The sequence below is a fragment of the Mus pahari genome, unplaced genomic scaffold, assembly GCF_900095145.1.
Source record: "Mus pahari unplaced genomic scaffold, PAHARI_EIJ_v1.1 scaffold_4761_1, whole genome shotgun sequence".
Lineage (NCBI taxonomy): Eukaryota > Metazoa > Chordata > Mammalia > Rodentia > Muridae > Mus > Mus pahari.
In genome coordinates, this window is record NW_018394043.1 from 117,116 (window position 1) to 124,650 (window position 7,535).

Below are 7,535 nucleotides of genomic sequence, written 5' to 3' on the forward strand. Positions count from 1 at the left end.
TTGAATGGCAAGGTTTAGAGAGAGTCTTCAATGGACAACTAACTCGCACACTTCTGCCTCAAGGATTCAGGAACTCACCCACTGTCATAGAGGTTTACTGCTGTAAATAGACACCATAGCCAAGACAACTCATGTAAGGACACCATTTAACTGGGGCTTGCTTACAGGTTCAGATGTTCAATCCATTATCACCAACGTGGGAACATGGCAGCATCTAGGGAGGCATGGTACAGGGGGAGCTGAGAGTTCTACATCTTCATCAGAAGGCTGCTAGTAGATCACTGGCTATCAGGCAGCTAGGATGAGGGTTTTAAGCCCACACTCACAGTGACATGCCTACTACAACAAGGCCAAACCTTTTAATAATACCACTTCCTGGGCTAAGCATATAAAAACCATTACACTCACCATCTTTGATGAGGCACTACATGAAGATTAGGTGAGTATCAGTGTTCCCAACGTCCAACAACCTTACTCTGGTACGCAAATGACATCATGATTGTGGCCCTTGACTTGGACACATGTCAGGAGGTCACACAAGACTTGCTACAGGACTTGAGTAAGCTGGGATACTAAATGTCTGCTAAGAAGGCCCAGCATTGTCAACTTGAGGTCCCCTAACTTGGGTACATACTCAAAGGGGAACAGTGTATGTTGTCAGATGCCCAGAAACTAACCATCTTTAGCATCCTAGTTCCACCAAGCTAAAGGCAAGTATAGGAATTTATGGGATTCAACAGATTTTTTAAAAATCTAGGTGATAGTGTTCACTGAGATAGCCATACCATTATATATGATGCCACCAGGGGCCAAGAAGAAAAGATACAATGGATCCTGGAGGTGGACACAGGTTTTTTTGTTATTGTTGTTTTTTGGTTTTTTTTTTTAAGAGTTGCTTCCTTGGAAGTTTATTTCGTGTTCTGGTTAATGCTTATTTATTTAGTTAGTTAGTTAGTTACTTAGTTAGTTAGTTAGTTACTGTGAGTACACTGACATTTTCTACAGACATACCAGAAGAGGGCAATGGTTGAGAGCCACTATATGCACTATATGGTTGTTGGGAATTTAACTCCAGACTTCTGGAAGAGCAGTCAGTGTTTTTAATCACTGAGCCATCTCTCCTGCCCTGACACAGCCTTTATAACCTTGTGAAAAGCCTTGTTGGAGGAGACCATGTGTGCCATTTTGGGGTCTAGGTTACCTCATTCAGGATGATATTTTCTAGTTCTATCCATTTACTTTAAAAATTCATGAAGTCATCATTTTAAATAGCTGAGTAGGACTTCATTGTACAAATGTACCACATTTTCTTTAGACATTCTTCCATTGAGGGACATCTGGGTTGTTTTTAGCTTCTGGCTATTACAAATATGGTGCTATGAACATAGTGGAACAAGTGTCCTTATTTATATGTTGGGTCATCTTTTAGATTTACTCCCAGTAGTGGTTTAGTTTGGTCTTCAAGTAGGAGTTATATGCCCAGTGCTAGTTATCTGAATATTCATGTAGAATTATTTCCAGTTTTCTGAGAATCCACCAGGTTGTTTTCCAAAGAGGTTGTACCAGCTTGAAATACAACGAACAGTGGAGTGGTGTTTCTCTTTCTTCACATTATCACCAGCATCTTGCTGTTCCCTGAGATTTTGATCATAGCCGTTCTGATTGTTGTGAGCTAGATCTCAGAGTCCTTTTGATTTATATTCCCTGATGAGTAAGGATGGTAAACATTTCTTGAGGTGCTTTTGAGCCATTGGAGATTCCTTTGTTGAGAATTCTTTGCTTATCTCTGTAACCCATTTTTAAATAGAGTTATTTGTTTCTCTGAGTCTATCTTCTTGAGTTCCTCATATATTTTGGATATTAGCCCTCTGTTGAATGTAGGAATTGTAAAGATTGTTTCCCAGTCTGTGGGTTGCCATTTTGTCCTATAGGCAGTGCCCTTTGCCTTACAGAAGCTTTTCCATTTTATAAGGCCCTATTTCTAAATTGTTGATTTTCGAAGCTCAGCCATTGGTATTCTGTTGAGGAAATTTTCCCCTGTGCCTTTGTGTTCAATGCTCTCCTCCACTTTATCTTTTACAATTCAGCATATGTGTTTTTTGTGTAAGTCCTTGATGCACTTGGACTTACGTTTTGTACAAGGATATACAAATGGATCAATTTGCATTCTTCTACATGCATACCAACAGTTGAAACAGCAGCATTTGTTGAAAATGTTATCTTTTTACTGGATGTTTTTGTCTTTGTCAAAGATCAATTGCCAATAGATATGTGGTTTTTTTTTTTTTTTCTGGGTCTTCAATTCTCTTCCACTGATCTACCTGTCTGTCTTTCTACCAATGTCATGTGGTTTTCATCACGCTGTAGTATAGCTTCATGTAAGGGATGGTGATCCCCCCAGAAGTCCTTTTATTATTGCAAATTTCTATACATACTCATGGCCATCTAGCTATCTCTCCTCTCCCTCCCCACACCTGATCCTGAACCCTCACATTTTCCTCCTGTTGTCTCATTTCCCACCTAGTTCCTTCACTCTATCTGCCAATAATAATTGTTTTATTCCCCATTCTAATATTCAAGCATCCTCAATTATGCAGTACTTCTTTTTTAGTTCTTTTGTATCTGTGGAGTATAAAATGTGTATCCTGTATTTTATGGCTATTATATACTTATAAGTGAGTACATACCATGCACGTCTTTTTGGGACTGAGTTACCACAATCAGGATGATATTTTACATATCCTTCCTTTTGCCTACAAAACTAATATCTTACTTTCTAATAGCTGAATAATATTCCATTGCTTAGGTATACCACATTTTACTCATCCACACTTTAGTTGAGAAACATCTAGGTTGTTCCTGTTTCTGGCTATGATAAATAAAGCAAACATTTTTGTGGAATGTTGAAGAATCTTTTTGGTGTATGATCAGGGGTTGGGGTTTATCAGGTCCTGAGGTAAAACTACTCACAGTTTTCTGAGATATTTCTGAATAGATTTCCAAACTCGTTGTACAAGTTTACCCACCTACATGCAATGGAGGAGTGTCCCCCTACCTCCAAATCCTTGCCAGAATGACATCATTATAAGAGAACAGTAATCAGATGATGAAAAAAATGAAAATATGGAATCTAAGGTAAAGAGATTAAGCTGGAAAAATAATACTGAGTGGTAATTCACACCCAAAGAGGTAACTATTACATATATTCATGTAAATGTAGAGGTTAGCTTTTATGTCTTTGATAAGGACATTACAATTCATATGACCAATTGTTTAGGCATAAAAGTAGGAGACTTCTGTACCACTTCAGATGATTCTGTTGAGAATTCTCTGTTTTGTTCAACATTCCATAGTAGTAGTAGTAGTAGTAGTAGTAGTAGTAGTAGTAGTAGTAATATACAATATATATTTTTATACTAATAATAAAAATGATGGACATTTTCTTAGATTAACATATAAAGATAAATGCTTTTGGTTTGCTTGTTTGTTTTGCTTTTAGTAGCGCTTAAAATCTTGGCTCTTACTGTGGTACAAATCCAAAATAATGAGTTTTAGACATTGGAGTTCGTTGTAATAAGTCTGTACTTTGATGTCCCTTACATCTCCAATGGATTTTACCTCCATATTAGCTAAGATAAGAGCTGACAGTCCTGCTGTGCTAAGGAATGAATTGTAGGTACAATTATTTGGATTCAGATTTCCTGTTGTGATCAAAGCTATTTGACTTGAGTGATTATCATCATTCTCAGCCTACAAGGAACAGGTTACATTCATTTAAGAAATGATCTGTGTAAATGTGCTACATTTACACAATGGAGTACTACTCAGCAATTAAAAACAATGAATTTATGAAGTTTTTAGGCAAATGGATGTACCTGGAGGATATCATCCTGAGTGATGTAACCCAATCACAAAAGAAAACACATGATATGCACTCACTTATAAGTGGATATTAGTCCAGAAACTTAAAATACACAAGATCCAATTTGCAAAACACATGAAACTCAAGAAGAAGGAAGACCAAGGTGTGGATACCTTATTCGTTCTTAGATGGGGAACAAAACACCCATGGAAGGAGTTACAGAGACAAATTTCGGAGCTGAGATGGCAGAAAGGACCATCCAGAGACTGCCCCACCTGGGGAATCATCACATAAACAACCACCAAACCTAGACACTTTTGCATATGCCAGCAAGATTTTCCTGACAGGACCCTGATATAGATATCTCTTGTGAGGTTATGCCAGTGCCTGGCAAATACAGAAGTGGATGCTCACAGTCATCTATAGGATGAAACACAGGGCCCCTAAAGAAGGAGCTAGAGAAAGTACCCAAGGAGTTAAAGGGGTCAGCAACCCTACAGGAGGATCAACAATATGAATTAACCAGTACCCCCTAGGAAATGTGTCCCTAGTTGCATATGTGGCATGGGGTGGCCTAGTCGGCCATGAATGGGAGGAGAGGTCTTTGGTCTTGCGAAGGTCACATGCCCCAGTAAAGGGAAATGCCAGGGCCATTAAGCAGGAGTGGGTGGATTGGGGAGTGAAGGGTATAGGGGACTTTAGGGAGAGCATTTGAAATTTAAATGAAGAAAATTTCTAATAAAAAAAAGAAATGGTCTGTATATTAAGATGGTCTATCCATGAAGTCATTCATCAACTATTTCAATAAACAATGGTGTACTTAGATGTTGGCACAAACATTACTTGAGGATAAGATTCTGGATCATTGGCTGTGATGATTTTGTTGTTGTTTTGCTTTGTTTTGTTTTGTTTTGAGACAGGGTTTCTCTGAATAGCCCTGGCTGTCCTGGAACTAACTTTATAGACCAAACTGGCCTCAAACTCAGAAATCCGCCTGCCTCTGCCTCCCAAGTGCTGGGATTAAAGGCATTTGCCACCACTGCCCGGCTGGCTGTGATGATTTTGAAAAGCTTCATCTCAGATAAAGACTAACTTATAGGGTCATCTTCTTCAAAATTGATGCAATAATTATAAATATTAAGCAAAACATTTGGTGTCATTCTTTGTTGTTCTCTTATAGGCCACCTGCCAAGTTAATTGTCTATATTTCTTTTGGGTATATAAATCATTTTGAAATATGTAAGCTGTTCTGAAGACCATAGTATAGTGTAAAAACATCAAATAAACAATCCTACTAATAGAGAAGCTGAGATAGGAGAAGCATGATTTCAAAACCATTATGTGGTGCACAGCAAGACACTGTCATGTACAAACAAGGAGAAAGTGTATTTGTATTGTACAATATTGGACCTATTTCTCCAATTACCAAATTAGAGCACTGGATGACAGACAACAAATTTCTAATTCTTCTTATTTTTGAATTTCAATAGATTAGGATATATTGGTAATATTAATTTTCATATTAAAAATATTAAGGAGAAGTGATTATTACTTCCTGTTATTTTGTTGTTAGAGATGGAATTATGTTTGTGCAGCTATCTTCTTTAGGATTTGTTGAAAGATTACTTTCTTGCATTTTCTATGGTTTAGTTTCCCTCCTTGTGTTGGTGTTCTCCATCTATTATCCTTTGTATGGCTGAATTTGTGGAAAGATATTCTGTAAATTTAGTTTTGTCATGGAATATCTTGTTTTTTCCATCTTTGGAAATTGAGAATATTGCTGGGTACAGTAGTCTGGGCTGGCATTTGTGTACTCTTAGGAACTGTATAACATCTGACCATAGTCTTCTACCTTTCATAGTCTCTGGTGAGAAATCTGTTGTATTCTGATAGGTCTGCCTTTATATGTTACTTGACCTTTTTCCCTTACTGATTTTAATATTCTTTCTTTGTTTAGTGCATTTGGTGTTTTGATTATTATATGATGGGAGGAATTTCTTTTCTGGTGCAGTAGATTTGGAGTTCTGTGGGCTTCTTGTATGTTCATGGGAATCTCTTTCTTTAGGTTAGAGAAGTTTTCTTCTATAATTTTGTTGAAGGTGTTTCCTGGCCCTTTAAATTTGGGATCTTAACTCTTTTCTATATCCATTATCCTTAGGTTTTGTCTTCTTATTATGTTCTGGATTTGCTGGATGTTTTGGGTTAGGACCTTTTTGCATTTTGCATTTTCTTTGACTGTTGTGTCAATGTTTTCTATGATATCCTCTGCACCTGAGATTCTCTCTTCTATCTCTTGTATTCTGTTGTTGATGCTTCTATCTGTAACTCCTGATCTCTCTCCTAGGTTTTCTAACTCCAGGGTTGTCTCCCTTTGTGATTTCTTTACTAAATCCATTTTTAGATCTTGGATGGTTTTGTTCATTTCTTTCACCTGTTTGATTGTGTTTTCTGTAATTCTTTAAGAGATTTTTTTTGTTTCCTCTTTAATGACTTCTAGCTCTTTATCTCTGTTCTCCTGTATTTCTTTAAGGGAGTTATTTATGCCCTTATTGGAGTCCTCTATCATCATCCTAAGAAGTGATTTTAGATATGAATCTTGCTTTTCCCATGTGATGGTGTGTCCTGGATTTGCTATGGTAGGAGAATTGGGATCTGATGGTGCCAAGTAACCATGGTTTTTGTTGCTTATATTGTTACACTTGCCTCCTGGCATCTGGTTATCTCTAGTGCTACCTGACCTCAGTATGTCTGAATGGAGCCTGTCTTTCCTGCAATCCTGATTGTGTCAGAATTCCTCAGAGTCAAGCTGTCTATGGGATCGTGTGATTCTGGGATACTGGGATCCCGAGATCCTAGGTGTGTCAGAGCTCCTGTGAGTCAAACTGCCTCTGATACCCTGAGACCCTAGTGTGACCCAGCTTCTGTGATCCTGTAATCCTGTGATCCTGCAATCCTGTGATACTGGGCATATTAAGCCATCTGTGAGTGAATCATCCTTGAGGCATTTTGGGACTGGCTGTGAAGCTTGCACCCAAGGTCTGCTCAGGGCACTGGCCCAGACTGAAAGAAACCCATGCCACTGATAGGGTGGTGTTCCTGCATGCCTGGATCCTGCTGGTCCCTGTTACTCCCTGTGTTGGGACAGATGGTATATCCTCCTCACTTGTGGTTCTATCTGTATTTCATCTTTTAATTATGTTATTGGACTTGTCTACTTTTATAGTTATTAGCTTCTTTTAGATATGAGCCCTCTGTTTGATGTAGGGTTGCTGAAGATCTTTCCTATTCTATAGGCTGCCATTTTGTACTATTGCCTTACAGAAGCTTGCAGAATCATGCAGTTACATTTCTCTTAGCACCTGAGCTATTGGTGTTCTCTTCAGGAAATCATACCCTGTACCAATGCTTTCAAGGTATTCCCCAATTTTTTATCTATTAGATTCAGTGTATATAGTTTTATGTCAATTTCTTTGATCCACTTGGACTTGAGATTTGTGCAGGGTGATAGATATCAATCTATTTGATTTCTTTATACCCCATTTTTTAAAATAGAGTTGTTTGGTTTTCCAGAGTTTACCTTCTTGGGTTCTTTATATATATTGAATATTAGCTCCCTATCGGATTTAGGATTGGTAAAGGTCTTTCCCCAATGTGTTGGTTGCTTTTTTTTGTC